The sequence below is a fragment of the Mauremys mutica genome, chromosome 10, assembly GCF_020497125.1.
Source record: "Mauremys mutica isolate MM-2020 ecotype Southern chromosome 10, ASM2049712v1, whole genome shotgun sequence".
NCBI classification, from domain to species: domain Eukaryota; kingdom Metazoa; phylum Chordata; order Testudines; family Geoemydidae; genus Mauremys; species Mauremys mutica.
The window spans coordinates 36,357,654-36,382,878 of NC_059081.1; positions in this window are offsets into that span (position 1 = coordinate 36,357,654).

Here is a 25,225-nt window from a genome sequence, read left to right on the forward strand (position 1 = left end):
CTCCAAAAAAATAAAGCAAAACCTCTGCACTGTAGCTTTTTAAGGGTAAAATTCCAATATTACCATCCCCAAATGTTTAAAAAAATCACAAGTTAGGCCCTCGAGAAATAGGTGGTTGGTTTTTTTTGTTTGTTTGCCTTTTGGGTTTTGAGCCTTAAAGATATATTTGGCATGTTTTCAGGCTTTTCTCCAGAGCCATTAGGGCCTGAAATTTGCTAATCTGAGATTCTCACATAATCACTAAACTCCATGAGCTCGGCTTTAAGAAGAACATCAAATATTACAAGATTTGCAATAAAATTGTGAGAGCTGGCACCAGTGAAATTTACCCCTGTGCTGAGAAGTAACAAGATTTGCCCAAGGCCACACAGCACGTATATAGCAATGAGAAATAGAACTTAAGAGAGACACCTGGCCCAGGATGAGTTTTACCCTGACTGACCACGCAACGAATCCTAAAATGATTACTGACGTGAGTAGTTCTACTGAACTCAAAGTAAGTGAAAAAGAATTGCAGGATTGGGCCCTACTAAACAACAACAAAACAAACCCCAAACTTGATTTCATAAAAGCAACCTGTCCACCAGTGACTATCAAACTGATTTACACTTCAGCCTAAGGGCATGTCTACTCAGAGCAGTAATGCGCACTATGGGGGTGTGATTTCTAAGGCACACTAATATCTTGTGCATTAATTGGTCCATATGGACCCTGCTGGCATGCATTAAGAGTTCCCTAGTGTGTTTTAATGTAGTGCTGTTTGAAACAGTACTACATTAAAGTGCACTAGGGAACTTGTAGTGAACACCAACAGGGTCTACCTGGACCAATTAATGCACAACACGTTAGCACGCTTTAGAAATCACACCCCCATGTAGAAAAGCCCTGAGGGTATGTCTACATTGCAATTAAAAATCCATGGCTGGCCCATACCAACTGACTTGGGCTCACAAGACTTGGGCTCCATCCCAAGCCCAAACATCTACACTGCAGTTGAACAGCTTCTTAGCCCAAGCCCCATGAGCCTGAGTCAGCTGGCATGGGCCAGCCGTGGGTGTTGAATTGTGTTGTAGACAGACCCTTAAATCACCACTTTAAAACTCCTGAGCAGTTTCTTCTTCTCGGAAGGTCTCAAGTCTCAGTGAAAGAATTACTTCAACTTTTTATTTTCTGGGATTTTTTAGCCTTGCTTCTGTGCTGCTTTTATTTACTTCCAGGTGTAATTTGGAAATGGTCAGGATGCTTTAGAATGAAACTGGAGTTGGAGCAGAAAAATGGCTCAGAACAGTAGAGAGGAGAACAGCTGCTAGAACATCTTTTTATCTGAAAAGAACTGTGGAGGGTCATGCTGAGGGAGCTGTTCCTTATTTCATTGTCTCTGTCAAAGGCTTATTTTATTGCCCATTAATACTTCCAGGTTTTGCTGCAAATATTGAAGGGCTTCTCAATAGCAAAATTAGACTTTAGATTTTTGCCAGTTGAACATTTGCAGGAAGTAATTTTATTCCTGCAGTTATTCCAAAATAAACCTTACAAGCCATTTACAAACACACACAGCTTTGGAAGTGTTCTTGGCGATTTCCTTTCCCCCACATCTTGCCCCCAGGCATTTTAACATTTATTCTGGGATCATAATTCTTCACACAGTTCTCCTAGCGTTTAGCTACCATTATGGTTGGTGCTTTTTCTTCACTGGTAATCCCCTCTCAAATTGCCCTTAATGTCATCTCATTAGGAATCTACTGTATGTACGATAGGGTGGCATGGTTAGAAGGGTTGTTTCTGCTTGGAGATTGAATTCTTTACTTTGGTAAAACTTGGGGTGCACAAATCCCAAGGACATTCCAAATACAGAATTCTCACATGGGAGTCTAATGTATTCTGTGTCACAGGGCCAGTGACGTGCTAATATTAAGAAATTGTGGGCTGCTATTTGAGCCAAGCTGTCAAAACATTAATTCTTCTGTGCTCTGAAATTTCCAAACTTGCACAGCCACATTCGAGGAAACTTGTTTCTCCCCCTTAGACATGATAGTTCTCCTGTTGTGGTAACTCCAGAGTTATGACAGGGATCCAAAAGCTGGAATTTATAAAGAAGAAACTGTCTCTAGATGCTACTTTGCTCTGCATCACTCTCTGTGTCACGGTGCTCTTTATGACAGTGTGAATACTGATGAATACTTTAGCAAGAACCTGATCTGTATTTTAAGAGACATGTCATTATTCTACTGTTTGAGCAGGAAAGAACTTTGGTAAGTTCCTGGATAAGGTCAAGCAAAATTCTGCTGAAGTGGTCAAACTTGTTCCCATCCAGACTGTAGGAAAAACTACTGTGAAGATCAGACAGCTAAGACCAAGGCAGTTTTTCAATTAGGACCTGCCAACATTTCCGTATCTTTTTCAAACCAGTCACATACTACTTGCATACTGATGTTGGCCTGCTGGCTCAGACTTGTTCAGTGTACCACTTGGGACCTTGTCCACTTCATATTAATGAGTGAGTGGTAGAAATATTTCAAATAAATACACACTCAAGGTTCTGTTCTCTCTTCAATGTACGTCTGCAGTTCTTGTTGATGGTAATCGACGTTGCCTATGAAAACTGACCTTAGTATCTGTGAAAAGACCATAGATGTCTGGTGAATAGAATCTTTCTTAGATTGCTTCATTATGTTTCAAGTTAGATCCAGAATGTCCTGGAACCTTAAAGCTCATCTGAGCTAATAAAATGTTTTACCATCCACAGATTTACCTAGACTAGTATACGAAAGCCCTGATTATGCCTTATCAGGCAATGCCTCTTAAATCCTGTGTGTTATCAGATTACTAGTGCTTTTAAACAACCAAAACAGTGAGGCTACAAAAACAGCAAAATACCTATAATCAAAATCCAAATAATTTTTAAAAGTAAGAGGAACGTTCCCAACTATTTTGCTCAGCCCAAAAGTCGTAAAGTTGATAGGTCAATAATACCCCCAAATTAACTATGAAATAAATTTCAAAATGACATTTTAATTACTAACACTGTTTCAGAATTCCTTGACAGAGGTGACTATCTTGCTGAAAATATTAAATACTTCAAGATATTACTACACAAGCATTACTACAGGCTGGAACTGATTTACAATTTAGAACCCCCACTAATTGCTGAATGTTTCAGAAATATTTAGTTGTATAATTTTCAAAATAGTATTAAGGTTTTGTGCAGATTTTATACCCATTCATACCCAGTCTACAAGGCAAAGTTTAACCCTGGACAAACTCCATTAAGTCAAGTGAGTTCATCCAGGGATGAATTTGTCCCATTGATTCAAATGAGTAATCACAGGATGTAAGGGAAACTTTTCTCTGAGATCCATGTGTGAATCTTTCACTGATGCCAGTAATATGTTTCTCAGTTTGATATGACCCTATAAAGGGTCCTTCAGAACCTTTTGTAAACTCTGTTAACTCTGTGCTAGAATTGAAAAATGTCTTTCAGACAGTATGTCTGCACTACAACATAAGACCAGGGTTAGTGGGACTCAAGTCATCAGACCCTGCGTTTGAGTACCAAGGGATTGAGCATCTATACTGATTTCCAACCTTGGGTTAACAATTTTTAACCCACACCTAAATCCCGGCTTCCAACGTCCACATTGCAGTATGTAGACCTGACTCGAACCACCTGTATCCCACTGCACCCTCTCAAAATATGGCCACTCTAGACCTTTCTTCATGGTGCAGTGTGGGAAAACTTGACTATGTTGCATGTTACAGGACATTTGAACAGCTCATCAACACATCCTGCCTAGATGTCATTTTGGCCTGCATGCTCCAGCAATCGGAGCCAGAAATATAGAGGAGTCACCATTTCAAGGACTCTCTTACTTGGGCTTTCACTCCTATTTAGGACATGGATAGAGAGTACATGAGAAGTTGATGGGCAGTTTGCAGCATTTTCAGACCCACCAAAGGCAACTGACAGAGCTAATGATGGGGCAAGAGGAGGACGCAGACAGGCAGACTTAAACTACATAATGCTACTCACGACACTTGGTATAGCTGCTGATACCACCTACCTAGACTAGCGCTTCTGGAGCAGGGCCACAGATTGGGGGCGTGGGGTCACACTGTCATGCAAACCTTGGAGTACACCACACCCCTGATTGCTTCAGAAACCTTCACTGCCACTTTACTCACAGTTGACTTTCCAACACCAAATTGTTTGGCAATGGACCTATAACAATCTGGGGTCAACCAGCTTCCAGACAGTTATAGCAGCCTGCTTCTGAAGTAGCATGATTGCCCTCATGCATGTGCCATTATGCTGGAGAGTTGGGGCAAGCTGCTCATAAAGCTCCAGAAATGTAGCTTTCTTCATGTGAAAGTTCTGGATCCACGCTGGTCATCCATCTATTACTGGATAATTGCTAATATAGTGCCTGTTTCTAAGAAAGGGGGATCTGGGAAACTATAGACCCATTAGTGCGACCTTAATTTTATGCAAGGTATTGGAACACATTTTGAAAGAGAGCATAGTTAAGGACATAGAGGTAAACAGTAACTGGGGCCTTGTCTACACTACAAGACTATTTCGAATCAACTTAGTTCGAATTTGTGGATTCGCCCTTATGAAGTCGAATTTGTGTATCCATACTAAATACACTAATTCGAATTTCTGAGTCCACATTCACGGGGCCAGCGTCGACTTTGGAAGCGGTGCACTGTGGGAAGCTATCCCACAGTTCCCGCACTCCCCAATGCCCATTGGAATGCTGGGTAGAGCCCCCAATGCCTGCTGGGGGAAAAAATGTGCCGAGGGTGGTTTTGGGTAACTGTCATTATTGAACCGTCACTCCCGCCCTCTCTCCCTGAAAGCGCCGGCGGGAAATCTGTTTGCGCCCTTCTCTTGTCAGTTACAGCGCGTACGCCACAGCACTGCGAGCATGGAGCCCGCTGCGATCATCGCTGCACTTATGGCCGTTGTCAACTCCTCGCACCTTATCGTCCACCTCTTCCACAGTCAGCTGCTGAGAAATCGGGCTAGGAGGCTCCGGCAGCGCGGTGAGGACAGGAATTCACAGAGTGGCGCAGACCTCTCACAAAGCAGGTTACGCCGCGCCGTGGAGATCATGGTGGCAATGGGTCAAGTTCATGGTGTGGAACGGCGATTCTGGGCCCGGGAAACCAGCACGGACTGGTGGGACCGCATAGTGCTGCAGGTCTGGGATGAATCACAGTGGCTGCGAAACTTCAGGATGCGTAAGGGCACTTTCCTTGAACTCTGTGACTTGCTGGCCCCTGCCCTGAAGCGCCAGGACACACGGATGCGAGCAGCCCTGACTGTGCAGAAGCGAGTGGCCATAGCCCTCTGGAAACTTGCAACGCCAGACAGCTACCGGTCAGTAGCGAACCACTTTGGCGTGGGCAAATCTACCGTGGGGGTTGCTGTGATGCAAGTAGCCCACGCAATCGTTGATCAACTGCTCTCAAAGGTAGTGACTCTCGGAAACGTCCAGGACATCATAGATGGCTTCGCCGCGATGGGATTCCCAAACTGCGGTGGGGCTATAGATGGGACTCACATCCCTATCCTGGCACCAGCCCACCAGGCCAGCGAGTACATTAACCGAAAGGGCTACTTTTCAATGGTGCTGCAAGCACTGGTGGACCATAGGGGACGTTTTACCAACATCTTCGTCGGGTGGGCGGGCAAGGTTCATGACGCGCGTGTGTTCAGGAACTCTGGTCTGTTTAGACGCCTCCAGGCAGGAACTTTCTTCCCGGACCACAAAATAACGGTTGGGGATGTGCAGATGCCTACAGTGATCCTCGGGGACCCAGCCTACCCGCTAATGCCCTGGCTCATGAAGCCCTATACAGGTGCCTTGGACAGTGAGAAGGAACTCTTCAACTACCGGCTGAGCAAGTGCAGAATGGTGGTGGAGTGTGCTTTCGGACGTCTTAAGGGGAGGTGGCGGAGCTTACTGACTCGCTCGGACATCAGTGAAAAGAATATCCCCGTAGTTATTGCTGCTTGCTGTGTGCTCCACAATGTCTGTGAGAGCAAGGGCGAGACCTTTTTGGCCGGATGGGAGGTTGAGGCAAAACGCCTGGCTGCTGTTTACGCTCAGCCAGACACCCGTGCCGAAAAACTATCCCAGCGGGAAGCGCTGTGTATCCGGGAGGCTTTGAAAGCAAGTTTCCTCGGAGAGCAGGGTAACCGATGACTCTACACTTGATTTTAAGAGAAGCTGATCCTGGGCCTGTGTCTCTATGTGTTGAGTGAGATCTGCAGTTACATACCCCGTTCTCCAAGTTTCCCCCACTTCCAAAACACGTTTTTAAACAAATTAAATGGAACACTTATTTTTAATAAATCTTTCCTTTACTTTGCATTTCTGTTCAGGGTTTGAAACATGGACGCATACTGTGCTGGGTACGGTGTGCACTGATGTACAGACCGCTTGTACAATACAGGACGGACAGCCTCCTGCTCCTACATTGGTCTCTGGGGTGGGGGACGGTTTCAAGTGGTTGTGCATGTAGGGGTGGGTTTGCAGGAAGGGGCGAGTGGTGCCGTCTTTGCATAGGGATTTGGATGCAGGCTCTGGCTGTGGGTTTGGGCGTAGGAAGGGGTGAGGGGTGTGGGGGAAGGGTGAGTATCTGTCCGTGGATGAGGGCTCTTGTTGGGGCTCAGGGCAGCGGAGAGGATCGCGCCTACGGTGGAAGTGCATGGTAAGGGCAGCATACCTTAACATTAGGGGGTGGCAGGCGCTAGGACCGTGGACAAGCGTACACATCACAGAATGACCCGGGGCAGCATACACCACACAGAGGGACCCTGGTGACTACTGAATGCAGTCTGTGTGTGACCTGCAGTTGATCCTGCCCCCGATAGTCTGTACCCTGCTAATGTAGGCTATCCCGTGCAATTATAAATCCCCTGCCCCCCCCACATACACAGTCTTCTGACACGAAAGACGTGACGGAAAGAGTGAACAACAGCAAACAGCTTTTATTAATCTACTACATAGTGGGGTGATGAAACTTGGATTTGGGACTGGGTGATCCTGTAAGGGAAGCGCTTCTAAACAGTTATAGCGTCAGAGGTGTGTGGAACATTAGCGCTCAGCTGTGGTGCAGTGACAGTTCTCACGGCCCCTACCGCCCCTCCGTCTTGTAATTTTCGGTGAGGGGGGGACAGGACTTCTTGGCGTTGGAGGGTGGTTGCAGATACAGTGCAGGGGGGCTCTCTCCTCCTGCCTGCGGTCCTGCAGCACATCAACAAGGCGCCGGAGCGTGTCCGTTTGCTCCCTCATTAGCCCAAGCAGCGTTTGAGTCGCCTGATGGTCTTCCTGCCGCCACCTATCCTCCCGTTCGATGTGTGTGCGATGCTGTTGACATAGGCTCTCCCTCCACTGTCTCTGCTCTGCCGCCTCGGCTCTGGAGCAGGACATCAGTTCCGCGAACATCTCTTCCCGAGTCTTTTTCTTTCGCCGCCTAATCTGAGCTAGCCTCTGCGAGGGGGATGCCGGGGCAGTCCGGGAAAGAGCAGAAGCTGTGTGATGGGAAACAGTAAATGATTTCCTTGAACAGATACATGTTTGCGAACAGTGAACACAGTCTAGTCAGTTTCTCTGAACAAGACCATACAGGGCACCAAGTCTCACGAGATCTCAGGAAAAGTTCGAGATTTCGGAATACGCTCTCATTGGCGGCGCCATTGCACAGGAGAGCGGACAAGCGGGGAGATACAGCATAATCCGTCTTGCAGACAGTCCTGGTAAGCCTTAAAGTAGATCATGCTTATCAGTTAGTGGATAGCTGTGCTCTCCTGCTAAAGGCAATCTGGAAAGCAGAAAGGCTGAGCCTTTTCCAGCCCCTCCCGCCAGTACACGGGAAAGATCAATGTCTGCTTGTTCTCTGTGGCCTCCAGCACGTGGCTGTTAAGCGAGGGTCGTTGTTATGCAACCTAATTGTAAACCGTTAACAATAGTAACAATACACTAATTGCCCGACTTAGATGCAGCCTGTCCAGACGGACATCACCCTGAGGCGGGTCACTCGCAGTCAGAGAGAGCGGATGCTACTGGAAGCCCTGCACAGACCAGGACCATATGCAGCAATGCTGGTGGAGGCGATGATTCCTCTCTACATTAGGATCTCCTGGCGCGGAAGAGTGTGCTTCCATGGAGCACAGAATAAGGCACCTCTCCCCAGGAACCTCCTGCGGAGGCTTTTCGAGCTGCTCTCTGAGAGCTTTCTTGAACTGTCCCAAGAGGATTATTGTTCAATCCCTATATGTGTGGACCTACTATTTATATAGTTTGACATGTAAAATTTTGTATATAGTATTTCTATTTTTTCTATACCCGTTTTTTAAAAAATAAAAGTTTCCATGTTTATAGCACTTACCGCCTGATCCTTCCCCTGATTCTGAGTCCGGGTTAACGGGCGGGGAGGGTTGGTAGGGGATCTCTGTGAGGGTGATGAAGAGATCCTGGCTGTCAGGGAAAGCGGTATTGTGTTCGCTGTCGCCTGCGCCGTCCTCCACAAACCCTTCCTCATCTTCCCCATCGGCGAACATCGCTGAGGAACTGTCCAGGTACACTATGCCATCCTCAGAGTCCACGGTCACTGGTGGGGCAGTGGTGGCAGACCCACCGAGAATGGCATGCAGTGCCTCGTAGAAGCGGCATGTCTGGGGCTGTGCTCCGGAGCGTCCGTTTGCCGCTCTGACTTTTTGGTAACCTTGTCTCAGGTCCTTGACTTTCACGTGGCACTGCATCGCATCCCGGCTGTATCCTTTCTCTATCATTGCTTTAGAGACCTTCTCGAAGGTCTTTGCATTCCGCTTGTTGGAGCGCAGCTCCGAGAGCACAGACTCCTCGCCCCACACAGCGATCAGATCCAGGACTTCCCGGTCTGTCTATGCTGGGGACCTCTTTCTATTCTTGGATTGGCCGGACTCCTCTGCTGGAGAGCTCTGCATCGTTGCAGGTGCTGCGGAGCTCACCCCGATGTCCAGCCAGGACGTCAGATTCAAAGTGCCCAGACAGGAAAAGGAATTCAAATTTTCCCGGGTCATTTCCTGTGTGGCTGGTCAGAGAATCCAAGCTCAGACTGCTGTCCAGAGCGTCAACAGAGTGGTGCACTGTGGGATAGCTCCCGGAGCTACTAAGTTCGATTAGCGTCCACACCTAGCCTAATTCGAGCTAGCCATGTCGAATTTAGCGCTACTCCACCTGTCGAGGTGGAGTACCAAATTCGAACTAAAGAGCCCTCTAGTTCGAATTAAATGGCTTCCTGGTGTGGACGGTTGAGCGGTTAGTTCGAATTAACGCTGATAAATTCGAATTAAAGTCCTAGTGTAGACCAGGCCTGGGATAAAATACATGGTTTTGAAAAGGTTGCTCATGCCAGACCAACCTGATATCTTTGAGAAGATAACTGATTTTTTAGCCAAATAAATGCAATAGATCTAATCTACCTAGATTTCAGTGAGGCATTTGATATAGTTCCACATGGGAAATTATTAGTTAAATTGGAGGAGATTGGGATTAATATGAGAATTGAAAGGTGGATAAGGAACTGGTTAAAGGGGAGACTATAGTGGATCATATTGAAAGTGAATTGTCTGGCTGGAGGGAGAGTTAATAGTGGAGTTCCTCAGGGATCAGTCTTGGTACCAGTCTTATTTAACATTTTCATTCATGACTTTGGCACAAAAAGTAGGAGTGTGCCATATTTGGGGTCAGGAAGGAATTTTTCCCCAGGTCAGGTTGCCAGAGACCCTGCAGTTTTTTGCCTTCCTCTGCAGCATGCGGCATGGGTCACTTGCTGGTTTAAACTAGAGTACATGTGGATTCTCTGTAACTTGAAGACTTTAAATCATGGTTTGAGGATTTCAGTAACTCAGCCAGAAGTTATGGGTCTATTGCAGGAGTGGGTGGGTGAGGTTTTGTGGCCTGTGATGTGCAGGTGGTCCGACTAGATGAACATGATGGTCCCTTCTGGCCTTAAAATCTATGAGCACAATGTTCTCTAAATGCTCATTTCTTTCTTTTTTGCAGTGTAGTAAATAATTCCAGACAAACACTTCTGATGAAGGACTATTTCTACGTAAATATTTTCTGAATAAAATCACAAAATAAAACATCCTATTTGGATGTAGAAAACCTTTCTGACAAATCTCTCTCATTAATTTAGAACTCCTTATTAACAGCTGCTCAACAGGACAATCTCTTCATTTGACTAGAATCTCAAGACAGTGATATTGAAGAAGTTACTGAGGGAGATAAATTAGGGCTGTCTTCCATATTCAGGTCTAGACATGAGTAGATCCAAACGTGTGTGAGGTTTTTAAAAAATAGCTATTCACAGAATTTAATATTAAGGTAGATTAATATTCACTTTCACATATACATCAAGTCTCCATACAAGATTAATATAATGCAGAATGGCAGCTTTTCATGACACCAAAGAACTGCATGACATTCAGGAACTGGGTCTTGTGTGATGAACTATGGACCTTTGTAACTCCAATAGCTGCTTTGAGGATGCAGTTTGGTGTGTGAGTGCTAATTTATCTCTTCTGTCAATTTACCATGAACAGAACAAGGGGCAGAAATTCACTCTATCTAATAAATACTAAATTCCTCCACTCCTTGTCCTCAATATATGTTTTAAAACTGTTAAGGGACACTTTATACCACAAAATTACTCCCTTTGCTGGGTGGACTGGAGTTGGATCAGGGCAGTGAGATGGCAAGGGGAAAACAGGCCACTTTAACAGACAAATTGGAATAATGCAATGATTTCTGACACACATCAAAAGTAAGGCGTAATAATCAGTAACTTCTGAAGCTCTCTCTCCCCACCCCCAGCTACCTATCACTAATGAAATATTGTGTCTTAAGTAGACCTTGCTGTGCACAGGAGATTTATCTGCAAGGTACTACGCATTCTAATCATGGGTAAGGTTTATGCCTCCCTATGGTATTGTTGTTTATAATAAACAAACTATGTTATAAATCCTGATTCATGACTCTGGTATGATTGTTGTGAAGATGAATTATATGTACAGTATGCAGATTTTTAGAAAAACAGTTCACTCACTTATCTCACAGTCTGGATGTCTCTTCAGATGATAATTGGCACAAACAAATTCCCCAATCTCTTAAATATTTATAGTAAGAATAAAAATATATTGCCAATCTTTTACATTACATCACAGTAGTGCCCTAAGGATGAGTGTCTTATTAGTCTCTTTACTTTAAAATTACATCATAATAATTTTACTTAAAACTGCAGTACTGGTTGTTTATTTCCAGATGGCCCAATCCTGTAATGGTGTCAGCAAGGATTACAGGATTGGGCCTTTAAAGCATAGTCTGCCAATGAAGAAGGGGCATAACTTTAATATGTTCCTTCAGTTCCTTTATGTTTTGTTTTTGAGCTCAATCTACTTTGTTTTCTTTCTCTAATCTTGGCAAATCTCTTAATCTACCTGCTTCACATAAATGAAAAGGCTATTTTTAATTTATCTTATTATTGCTTTGCTTTCCAAAAAATAAAAACCAGAATATGAGTCACATACTATTTTGTAAGAAAAACAACAAACAAAATGATTGGGAGTCTGTGATCTTGGAAATAAAGATAGTTGATTATCAGGATTTTCCTCTCTCTACCTTTCAGATCTTTAGTTATTTCTCCATGTTCCATTCCCAGTATATCAGGAAGTAGGGAGATGAAATATATTAGGATAAAACAAAAACATCCAAAAATCCAGGTTTTTTTTGACCCTCAGTGTAAATCCCAAATCTAAATCACAATATAACTTTACATTAATGGTGGTTCTACCTGCAGAATTAAAAAAAATCCAAAGGTTTGGATTCTTGCCTGACCTTTTTGAACCCGATGACATAAGCTATACGACCCTCACATTTCAGGCCCTTAAAAAATAACCTTCATGCCCTGTCATATATCCCCAACCTGATTGCAGGTGATTTCATAAGGCTGTCCAGCATCCTGTTCCCTTTTCCCCATACAGGTAGTAGGTTCCATCTTCAGGAAGCAGCTGACATACCTTCACCTTTTGTAGTGTGTTGAACTAGCTGGCTAGAAGATTCACTTCCCACAATAACTCTGGCAGGTCCGATTGCCTGTTAATAGGCTCTGGCTTTTCTTTTTCCTCTCTCCTTCATATTTAGGAAGTGGCTGAAAGCCCTACTGTCTACTTCTATTTCTTTGGATACCAGCATGTAAATTAGTCCTCCCCAAATCCCTATTGCTGGTGTCTTCTGGGGTCATGAAGACCATCTTGATCATTTACAGCTGTGGGCTCCAGCAACTGATAACTCTACTTCTGTCCCTCTAACTTTGAAATCCTCTGCAGCTAGGATGTCCCATAGTGCAATGCAATGTGGTAATAAATCTTTCATCTTCAAAAATGGGAGAAGAGGCATAAAACTTAATCTGTACAATCAGAGAGCCTCTTTAAGGCAAATCTTCAGATTTCAACATGTTATTTCAAGAGCAGTTGATTTGAAACCTGACCTGATCTTCAGGAACTGGGAAAAGTGTGTGTGTGGGGTGGGGGAGGCTGGGGGGCTTCCTTAATGTTTCAGTAGTTGGCAATTCTGTTTTTAAACAACACAACACTACTCATGGCCAGTAATTAGATTTGTACTAGTGCTCCACCATAATTTATCCCTTTAATACTATTAATTAATATAAATTAACTACCTATTACCCAAAATGTGCCAGAGGCTCTACAAATCAGGACGAAGCATGATCCCAACTCCCAGAAGTTTACAATCTAAAACTACAAGCTTACTAACTAATTTAGAATTGGGTGTGGGAAGTTTACCTATGACATGAACTTGAGCCCTGAAGCAGGGAAGCATTCATGACTAGTCTCATAGCCCGCTAGCAAACAGTAACCCCCATCATATGACCATCTTTGTTATATATTATCAAGATTTGGTTAAGGGAGACCCTTTAATGAGTAATGAAAAAAATTAACTGAGAACATGCAGCAAGTCTGTGATGATGAGATTGCAAAGTATTATGCAAGCCCATTAACATAAATGGGATATGGTAATCATGGCTTATGTTCCTGGTTTGTAAGGGAGACAGACGTATGGATGCAATGACGGAGATGCTAGAAGAAAAAAAATGGCAATGTAGGGTTCAGCTGAAAATTGCAAGTGGAATGACATTGGTAGAGATTGGTAAAGGACAATATTAAGATTGTAAGTATGAAATGGTTGTGGAAAAATTAATGCGGTAGATTGAAATATTTGTTTCATTTCAGGCATCTGGCATTATCACTTTGATATTGAATAGTAGTAATATTACATGTTTTGAAATATTCTGATGGATAAACTTGTGCTAACTGTAACTATGCATTGTTGTTGTGGCCATTGTCGTCGGTCCCAGGATATTAGAGAGACAAGGTGGGCGAGGTAATATCTTTTATTGGACCAACTTCTGTTGGTGAGAGAGAGAAGCTTTCAAGCTACACAGAGCTCTTCCTCAGGTCTGGGAAAGGTACTTAATGTCAGAGCTAAATACAAGATCAAGCAGATAGTTTAGTTTGAAAGTTTCTCTCTCTCCAAATTAGTCCACTAAAAGATATTACCTCACTCACCTTATCTGCAACTACTTGGTTATATTTAGAACTGAAACTGAATTTATGAAAGGTTTCTAAATGATTTTGAAGTAAATGATGTATTTAGATGTAGCCATTAGTTAGTTTCCTTTTAGGTTTGAGATGGGTAACTAATTACATGTGAGAAACTAACTATGAAAAACTGAACTATTGTATGCTAGTTTAGTTATCAGATTTCTTTATAGTGTATAAATTTAGTAACTTAAATCTTAGCTGCACTGACTGCAATACTCCTGTATCTTCATTAAAATGACAGAAAGATGTGGTAATTTGTCCATCTTTCTCCTACTGCAGTCTTTCCTATACTATGGGCCAGACTCTGTCTTCAGGGTGAGATTTTCAAAACCCCATCACTCCCAGTAAATTCAATGGGAGCAAAGTTAGGCCACTTTTGAAAATCTCACACTTAAGGCAAAAGGTCCGATTGGGAGTGGTGCAAGGTAACTCTTGGGGCTAGTCTACACTTACCGTCCGGGTCGACGCGGTGAGTTCGACTTCTCGGAGTTTGAACTATCGCGTCTGATCTAGACGTGATAGTTCGAACTCCGGAAGCGCCGCGGTCGACTCCGGTACTCCACCACTGCAAACGGCGGTGGCGGAGTCGACCTTGGAGCCGTGGAGTTCGACCCCGCCGCGTCTGGACGGGTGAGTAGTTCAAATTAGGGTACTTCGAATTCAGCTACGCTATTCACGTACCTGAATTTGCGTACCCTAATTCGAACCCCCTTTTTAGTGTGGACCAGGCCTTGGAGAAATTATTCCCAGACCTGAATGCAGAATTGTGGGTGTGATATCACTAAAGCCATCTAGAAATGGAATATCTCATTCCTTCCCTGTCAGGTGATGCCTCTGAAAGATCACATTCAGATACCAGTTGTCAGTGCACTTTAAGAACCTGAACAGAATGTGTATCCAGCCCAGAATTCAATTGACTTTTTGGCTGGCATTAATACGCTTTTTACCTCATCAAGGTGGGTGGTCCCAGTAAATGAAGAAGATCTAGCTCCTCTGTGCCAAAGCAGTTGCTCTCATTTGGCTGGTTCAGAGGGTGGGGCAGCATCTGGAAGCTCAGGGGAAGGGTCCCGGTAAGAGTCAGGAGACCGGAGAAGGTCTCTGGGGAAAGCTGCAGAGAGCAGAAAGCTGCTGAGGCCCAACGTAGGAAGAGGAGGGAATTGGCTAGGAGACGGTATATTCGAGATCTAGGAGAAAGCTGAAGGCAGGAGAGCAGTAAGAAGGACTGCTGACTGGCATCCCCACGTCAGAGAGCCACAGGTGGAGAGGGTTGAAGGCAGGATGAGCAGCAGCAGAGTTGCCTGCTGGATCTAAGCCAGACAGCTAAAGCCAGGGGCTTAGAGGCAGGGATGTAGTGGAGGGGCTTACCCACCGACATCTCCAGGTTGGATAGCTGGACCCAGAGGAAGGGTGTGAGGGCCCGGGACAGTGAGGGATGCACCCCTGGCAAGGATGCTTCCAGCACAGGGGCTATGGGAGTTCCTGCTGGAACGAGCGGGGTTGTACTCCAGTTGGAAGGAATGGGGTACTGTCCTGATAGAAAGACAGGATGGGGCTGCACTGGAGAGCTGGGGCATGGTAAGGGAATCCAAAACTGTAATTTTCACATACTGTTTGGACTATGCTGGGGGAATTCTGGACGATGGTGTTGGGACTAGTTTAGTTATGATTTGTGCACATGGGACTCTAACAAATTACTTCCACAAGGGCTATTTGCCCTCTGAAAGACTATTTCTTGGAAACTGAGGCAGCTGTACTTGTCATACCATGGCTTGCAGCAGAGGAGTGCTCCAGGCAGGGCCACCTGTGACAATCCCCCTTCGAGAGTATTATTAAAGATACTGGGCCAAATTCTTTGGTGGGATTAGCCCACAGAATTCAGTGGAGCTGTGCCAAAAGACAACTTAGCCCATTAAGAAACAGGGTTTAGCACTATTCCCTGGACACCTCATTGCACGTTTCTACTGATACTTTTGAAGCCCATCTTATGTTCCTTGCACAACTCCTACTCATTTCGAGTTTTGGGTATGCATGTGCAAGTTATGACGCATCAGTCCTTTGTCATTACTTAGATGTGTATCATTAGGCTATGTTTAAGGTTTCTAGTCAGTTTTCAATGCTCATACCCAAGCCAACTTGATTTTTTTCAATTAGATCATGCAAGGTACTGTGTCAGCTGCTTTGCTAAAGTTCAGATAGTACATTTTACTGCATTGCCTTTCTCCAATAATTTTGTATTTCAGCATCAAAAAAGGGATTCTAAATTTCTTGCATGACTTTTCTACAAATCACTACTGTTGTTCACTGTTCCATGATAATCTAATGGTAGATTTTTCCTAGTAATATATCATTATATTATTATTACTAGGGATTGAAGCTACAGTTATCAGTCATTACATTTCCAGGATTCACTCTTTTCCTTTTTTAAAAATGGGGCAACATGTTTGGATTTTTAATCCTCAGGTATCTCTAAAGTTCTAGAAAGGCTATGGGGCAGATTACTGGCTCTCCGACAAGACCTTTTTGGGCTATTCCAGCACCTCAAAAGGACCTTAAAGCTTAAGCGGTCTTAAATCCAACTGACTATTGCCAAGGAAAGCAGAAGTGTCCAGGTGGTGAAGACTCAAAATAGTTCAACACAACCCCTTTCAGACTCCGACACCCCATGCAGTGGAACATGTATATGACGTGAGCAGTACTCCAGTGACCCCTTGTTGCCAGAATGGCCAATTATGGCCATGGGCAGCTAGCCAATATTTAAAGCAGCATATAAACTGCTCTTAGTTGCATCTAGGACTGAACTTGCTCCTGGGTAGCCCCTGAAACATGGGAGTGAAAAGGGGTGGAAAGCCTCCTTTCCCCTCATTTTGATCCTGTGCTGAACAGTTTTTAGGGGGACCCAAAAATCAGAGCTGTAGACATTAAGAACACTTTCCATTATTAGCCATTCAATTTCGGTCTTTAATTAATATTAGAGCTAGGCCTTACCAGAACACCAGATTCAAGCTGCCCTTAACTTTGGAGAGACTTGGATTCTAGCTTCAGGTTCCAGCCAATGGATTGTGTTATACCTTCATCTGCTAGATTGAAGAGCCCGTTACGAAATATTTGTTCGTGTAGGTACTTACTGCCATATAATCAAGTCACCCCTTAATCTTCACTTTTGTTAAGCTAAATAGATTGTGTGTAAGGCACATTTTCTAATCATTTAAGTAGGGGAGGCAGCGTCTCAGGACTTTTTGTTGTTTTGCAAAGTTCTGTAACTCTCTAGTGCTTATTATAATAAAGCACCTACGGTTAACAAATTTATTTACTGAGACTGTGGCTCCTTACCTTCCTGTCTTGCTGTTCATGCAGGGGTTAAACTGACCACAGAGTGACCAAAGTCTAGGTAGACATCCGAGGGAGAGTATGTAAGCAACTAGAGAGGTTTGGGAGGTCTGGGAGTAGCAGGACAATGTAGTCTCACATCCCAAGGAATTACTCAGACAAGGAGTCTGAGCTTGGGAGTGAGCCTTGCAATCCCCAGAGCTAGGAACAGTGATCAGGCTCTGTGAAGAATTAGGTGGCTTAGAATCATGTGGAATCCAGTGGTTGGATTTACTCACAGCAGACTGGTGTTCATCTGAGAGGGGGGGCTGGGCCAGGTTATGATACACACAGGTATACATTTCATGTGAAATGTTGTACAGTATGCTCTGTGATCTGTGTAAAATATCTGTAACAGAATGCAAGCCTTCTGAAAATTAAAGGGTTTTTTTTCAGTGAAAATAGACCCATTACAGTTAAAAACTGCCTCTTCTTTTCTTGAGGGAGAAACATTTTTACACTCAAAACATACCAAAATGTGTATCATTCAGTGGTGTTGGAACTAGGGGTGCTGGGGGTGCTGTCTTGAAGTAGTAATAACAAACACCAAATACATGGTTTCTATGGTTTCCATCATCAGCACCCCCACTATAAAAATGGTTCAAGCATCCCTGACATCATTGATGCAAAAATACCTATTTCATTAAAATTTTAGAAAAATGTAGGGATTGCAAAATTACATGAAATGAAACAGAAAATAAAAATGTGAAACAAATTTAAATCCCCACAGCTCCAGTTTCCAGTTGGTTACAGAAATTGTTGGTTGCTGAATTGAAAAGCAGAGCCAATGTAATATCTTTCAGAGTAGCAGCCGTGTTAGTCTGTATCCACAAAAGAACAGGAGTACTTGTGGCACCTTAGAGACTAACAAATTTATTTCAGCATAAGCTTTCGTGGGCTACAGCCAGGGCCGGCTCCAGGCCCCAGCATGGCAAGCGCGTGCTTGGGGCGGCATGCCGCAGGGGGCACTCTGCCTGTTGCCGGGAGGGCGGCAGGCAGCTCCGGTGGACCTCCCACAGGCGTGCCTGTGGAGGGTCCGCTGGTCCCGCGGCTCCGGTGGACCTCCCGCAGGCGTGCCTGCGGATGCTTCACCGGAGCCGCGGGACCAGCGGACCCTCCACAGGCACGTCTGCGGGAGGTCCACCGGAGCCGCGGGACTGGCGACCACCAGAGCGCCCCCGCGGCGTGCCGCTGTACTTGGGGCGGCGAAATTGCTAGAGCCACCCCTGGCTACAGCTCACTTCTTCGGATGCATAGAATGGAACACACAGACAGGAGATATTTATACATACAGAGAACATGAAAAGGAGGAAGTACGCATACCAACTGTAAGAGTCCAATCAATTGAGATGAGCTATTGTCAGCAGGAGAAAAAAAAACCTTTGAAGTGATCATTGAGATGACCCATAGAAGGTGTGAGGAGAACTTAACATAGGGATAGTCTGTTCCATTCTATGCATCTGAAGAAGTGAGCTGTAGCCCACGAAAGCTTATGCTGAAATAAATTTGTTAGTCTCTAAGGTGCCACAAGTACTCCTGTTCTTTTTGTAATATCTTTGGTTATGGCAGCTAATGTTCAGAGAGTTATCAATTTACTACAAAGCTCTCAGTTGAGGGCTAGAGACCTGATAGGAAAATAATTTGAGTAACTAATGTGAGCTGCTGCAAAGATTAAAGTCAGCCATAAACACATCTTGATTTTTGTCCTCAACTGCATATGACTTTTAAAAAGATTGCTCAAAACCAGCTTTTATTTCTTAATGGTTCTGAGTTTACTATAAAGCAGATATATTTTATCCAAGATTAACTTGTGCTGTAAATTTGTTTCATAGCTTTGATAAAATTCTGTCAATTATTTTGATATGGCTCAGGTACGAGAGTCATTTCAGCTATACATATGCCTCCTTTCATTGTTCAACAATATTTTTTCAATTAAAAGAATAAAAAATAAAATAAAACTACTTTTTAAAAATGGTCCACATTTATTATAGTAAGGATTTCCAGATCAGATTTTCTCAATATACAAGCAGATTACAGCTAACTTTTAATTCTGTCCCTATCTACCATCAACTTTTTTCCAATTTACCTTCAGTAGTTTTAAGTATGCAAATACATTGGAATTTCCCACTTCCTTTGTATACAAAATTCCTGTGGTTGAATATGCAAATCGGATATTTGACCAGACAATGATCAGCTAGATGCTAAACTGGTCACTTTCACATTTAAATAGCCATTTGTATGCACAGTCATGGCAAATGTGTGCCTAAGGAAGGCAAACAATGCATGCCTAAAGCATTTTAAAATCAAGCCCTTGTTTTGGACTGATTTTCCAAATTAAGTGTCTGACTAATTTCCTTACTTTTCATATACTTTTTGCTTTGGCAAACTGCTAAAAAACAATAGAATATCATCTTGGGCTGGAAAACAGTATCTTGGTTGGCAAACTCTTACAAAAAATGCCTGTTGTCTCTCTCATCTATATGTACAACCTATAAACCTTGTATGCTGGGACAGCTCCAGGGGTGAAAGTAACTTAAAGGACTTGCCGGTATTTGGGAATCCTGCGGAGGGGCGTGGCCTCCACTGGAAGAGGCGGAGCCTTTAAATCCCCAGGCCCTTTAAATCAGGATTTAAAGGGCCCGTGGCTAGGGCTGTAGTAGCAGCAGCTGGAAGCCCCAAGCCCTTTAAATCACCCCCTGAGCTCCCAGCTGCAAAGGTGGCTGGGAGCCCTGGGATTCAGGGGCAATTTAAATGGGGCAATTTAAAGGGCCCGGGGCTCTAGCTGCTGCTACTGCAGCAAAGCCCCGGGCCCTTTAAATTGCTGACGGAGCCCCAGGGCTCCAGCAGCAGAGCCCAGGGCTCCGGCTGCCGCTACCCTCCAGGGCCCTTTAAATCATCTCCAGAGCCCTGCTGATGGAGCCCTGGGGCAGCGGCGGCAGGGCTCCGGTGGCTATTTAAAGGGCCCGGGGTGGTAGAGGCAGCGGGAGCCCCGAACCCTTTCAGTAGCCACCAGAGCCCTGCTGCCGCTACCCCAGGGCTCTGGCAGGCTTCGGGGGCCCTTTAAATTGTACCTGGAGCCCTGGAGTAGTGGCAGTGGGGCTCCAGCAGCGATTTAAAGGGCCCGGGGCAGTAGCGGCGGCAGGAGCCCTGGGCCCTTTAAATCGCCACCCGAGCCCCGCAGCCGCTACCCCAGGGCTCTGGCAGCGGGGCTCTGGCCGCAATTTAAAGGGCCCTGGGATCCAGCCCTTTAAATTGCTGCCTCAGGAAGCCGGTCCACCCTGGTATGGTGCACCAGCTCTTGCCAGCAGGGGTGGTAGGTTTGTAGAAATTTTGATGGTGCCCAGAACCTGCCCCTGCCTAAACTCTGCCCCCAAACTCCACCCCCACCTGCCCAAGACTCTGGGAGGGAGTTTGGGTGAGGAAGGAGGTCTGGGGTGCAGGCCCTGGGTTGGGGCAGGGGACTGGGGTGCAGGAGGGGTTCAGGGTGCAGGCTCTGGGAGAGAGTTTGGGGATGGGAGGGAGTGTGGAGGGACGGGGTGCAGGTACTGGGAGGGAGTTTGGGGATGAGAGGGTGTGGAGGGAGGCGGTGCAGGGGTGAGGGCTGTGGGGTGAGGCTGGGGATGAGGGGTTTGGAGTGTGGGAGGGGACTCAGGGCTGAGGCAGAGGGTTAGGGTGCAGGGGGATGAGGGCTCTGGCTGGGGCTGGAGATGAGGGGTTTGGGGTGTTGGAGAGGCTGAGGGCTAGGACAGAGAGTTGGGGTGCGGAGGGGATGGGGGTGTGGGCTCTGGGGTGGGGCAGGGCTGGGGATGAGTTTGGGGTGCAGGCAGGCTGCCTTGGGACTGGAGCCAGAGAGAAGGACTCCCCCAGCCCTCTCCCTGCTGGCAGCAGCGAGCTCTGGGGTAGGGACCCCCTTCTCCCCACCCCGGCAGCACACTCACCCCCCCCCATCACTGCACGTGCTCCTAGGGTCCCTCTCAGGTCCAGGAATCCCCCTCGCCTCCCCTGTGGTGGGGGGCGGGGGGGGGCTGCTATCACATGTGCGCCTCCTCCCCAGCTGCTGCCCCTCACTGTAGCCTCACTGTGGCTGCCCCTTGTCCAGCGTGGGGCAAGAGCAGTGACTGCAGGCAGGGGAGCGGTTGTACTGGTGGAGGGTCCCACTGGAAAATGAAAGAGTCCTAGGGGGAAAGGCAGCCTGCCCTGGCAGTTGTGGAGGGGGGCACTAGGACCCTCTGGCAGCAGTTAATGCAGGCAGGTAGCATGGAGCTGCAGGGAACAGGGAGAGACAAACGCTCTGCTCCAGGACCCAAGGAGGTGCCTGGGGGCAGCAAAGAGGGGCCGGGGCACACTCAGGGGAGGCGTGGGGGGCAGCAGGTGGGGCCAGGGGCGAGACCCAGCCCTGAACATTTGTGGAGCCAGGCTCGGACCCTCAGTATTGCTGGAGTCAGGAGAAGGAGTCAGAGAGGGAGAGAATGCTCCATTTTCTTGCCGGTAGTTACTGCACCTTTTCTTACTGGTTCTCCGTACCGGCCCGTACCGGCTTACTTTCACCTCTGGACAGGTCAGACAATAACTTTTCACTGCACATCTGAAATAACAGTGTTTCTAACCAATAAGCAAGATAGAAACGATTTAGGTTATCAACTAGTTTTCATACTGTGATACTTACCACGGATATATCTACTGTACTTAGGTAATGCACATACTGGAGAGTGAGGGACAAAGTAAAGGATCTCTTCACTCTGCATTTCCAAGTTCTTCAAATTTTGCTTTTTATTTGTTATGAAGATGTTTTTAATATTTCCTTTAAATAACATGCATATTCAAAGATTTTTGCTTGTGAATTTCCTTAGGTTTTATATATTATATAAAAAAGATAAAGTTGTCAAAGAAAAGTACTGTTTTTAAAATTTGCTCCTTAGTGACTAGTACAAAGCCCCAGAAGGCGTCAGTCTCAGTCTAAGAGGCAAGATTAAAACTCAGGAGTTTAGCTCCCAGTTCTGTTCTTCAGCCATTAAACTACACCATTCTCTCTAGAGGAGTGTTCATGAAACTAAAAGACCACTGGATAGAGTTAGAGATACTGTTGAAGAGGCAATCAGCAAGCATCTCTTTACATCAGACAGTGTGCCTCACTGTGGACTTGCAGTATTGATGCTATTTTCTTGTTCATTTTAAAATTGTATCAGCTACAACTAGACCTGTTATGTTGGGATCTGACTGGAAACCATGTGATTTGAAAGCAACAAAAATGATGAATTTACTGATGAATGGTAAAAATAATCATTTTACCAGTATTTACAGCTTTGTGCTGAGCTCCAGACCAAAACTTGTGAGAGAGCTCTAAATATGAATTAAATAAGGACTTTGCGTTTTCAAAAGGGACGATGGAATTGAACTAGCATAACTGAACATATGAATCTCACTAACTCCTACTTCTCTTTGAGATATTAAGCATTATTATATTACATATAAAAAACTTAGCACTACACTGCCATGCACAGGATGGATGATACTCTGGGAACGAATCAGGGTTGTGCAGTAAGGGAAACGGCTGTCTGCAGGACACTTGTTTCATTTGTTGTAGAATTTGAAAGGTGTTAGAGAAAAGAGCTGAATGAATAAATGATTTTTTGGTTTGGTTTAGAGATGTGACAAAAATCTGATCTAGATAGGCTATGCACATGCAACTCCGATCTTTTTAGAATCACTCGGATTGTGATACCTGAATCAGTGCCATTTACTTAGTATTTAAATACGGGTACTGAAACTACATTTATTAGAATCCCAGATCCCTATCTATTATCCTGACAGGTGATTACTTGGATTTGGCATCCAAACAATTCCAGAAAAGTAGGTAGTGACAAACCCAACAACAACAACAACAATCAGCAACGTGCATGTTATTGTGCAAAACAAGACACTCACAATGCTAAGCCACATAAGGGGGTGTGGGGCGGAGTATGGTCACCAAAACACTATTGAAGTATTAAAGTTTACAAAAAAATGTTCCAAAACTGACTTCCTCTGGGTTCTCCTAAAGTATTGTGTGTTCTCTTTCTAATTAGTCCCTGATCTTGCATCCACTCGGTATGAGGAAATCTGTATGGAGTCCCATTGACTTTAATATCACAGAACAACCTGCAGGATCAGGGCTTTGGATTAGCCAAGGACCATTCCTTTCTTGTCTTGCTCTGTTCAGACCTATACATCAGTGGATGTATAGATATGTACTTCATGATATAACTGCTGATGCTTCTTGCAAGATTGAAGCAAGTCAGATTCCACTGCTATCAAAACTAGACATGAAATGTAGAAATCAAATGATAAAATAATGTTGTAGATAACTGATTTGGGGGCTTCAAATGCCCAGTTCAAGAAAGTGAATATATTTTACTTTTTCCAAATTCTATCGGTGCCTAGCCATTTCTTCATGAAGAACACAATGAATCTGCCTTTTCTAACATGTCCATGAGGAGGTGGTGGAATTAGTTAAAAAGAGATAATACTGAGAAATTTAGGTCCCCTAAATTGGCCCTAATTTAAATTTATATTCTGGTGCAAAATGCCTAAATATCCGTAAGAGAAAGAAAAACTGTTAATTAAGAAATTAAAATCATTTTTATAAGACCACATAAATAGCACATGAGCTTCCCTTCATAGTAATAGTTAACTAAGCAACATTCCCAGAGATGTACTGATGATGCTCAGTGACCTGGCTGGACAGTTCTGCAGTAATTTCCACATGGGTAGACTCTTGCCCCAGTACAGAGCTCCATGGACCTCACTGCAAAATCAAGGCCAAAGGAAAACAAACCAAAGGCCCAATCCTGCAGTCCTTTATCATCAGGGGAAGAATCTGAGTAAAAACCTGCTGGACTGGGCCCCGTGCCAGCTTTAGGACATGCGGGGCCCGATTCGAAAGAGCTGCCGCCGAAATGCCGCCAAAGACAGCGGCAGCAATTCGGCAGCAGCTCAATTGGTTGCCGCTGTTTCCGGCAGCACTTCGGCGGAGGGTGCGAGGCCCGATTCCCAGGAATCGGGGGAATTGCCCTAAAGCCAGCCCTGACTGGGCCCATAAAGAGCCATAATAATGACAGCAGAGGGAGTGAAAACTGCAGTTTGCCAAATGGAAAGGAACACAACTGGTACAGAAGGATTATATATTTTCAAACTTCTAAGACTGTATTCTAAACAATCACAATGCATAGTAATAAAGTAATTGGCAGTGTCCTTTTAACACACCTGCCAGTTTCACAATACAAGCTGCTAAATCCCAGGTGATTTCAAATACAAATTTAAGAAGGTAAATCTACTAAAAAGTATATTATGCAATATACCTTATAGGAAATCTACTTTCTGGCCAGACTGCAAAATTTTAATTGGACCAAGGTTACCACAGTGGCTATCAGACAGTGTTAAAAACATGTTTTTATTCGTGTCAGCTGAGAAGATAAAATAGAGGGGTAGATCAAAAAGCTTATCATGAGTGTGACTCCATCCAAAAGCTAGCATCTACACACACAACTCTAGTGCCATGATCTCAGCAAGGAATCACCGCATTGCTGAATAATGTGAAAACCTTGACTTCACTTATGCACAGAGATATCCTTTATTTTTCACTGCAAATGTATTTCATATTTAAATTCATCCCCTAGCAAATGGAATTACATTTACATACATAGGGAGTGAATAGAAGATGAGCCTGGGCTGCCCTTTCACCTACAGTATTTCCCTGTTCAGGGCTACTGATCCAGACATTTTTGTTTTAATTTAGCCCTTCACTGACTGTTTTGTTCCTTTACAACCCAAAAGCCAGTGAACACAATAGTTCAATTACAAATCTTGCAAAGCTTCATTGAATCACCAGTTGGAAGTGATCACAGCTATAGGATACATCAACAGTAATAACGCTTTAAGACAAAATTTCTTCGAAGTATTTCAGCTAAAATGTTTGTAGTGCAGTTAATAGCTAGAACCTCGGACAATTTTCAGATGAAATATAAACAAACAGTGATCCATTCCCCTAAGGCTCTCTGTATGTTGCTACCTAAGAAGAAATTGATTTCCCCCCTTGCCAGTGTTGTTTCTGTCCCCCCCACCCCTCACACACTTTCTTTACAAAAGGTTTATTTTTTTCTTTCTATTTCTAGGAATGGCCAAATTTGTACTAAAAAAGAAATAAAA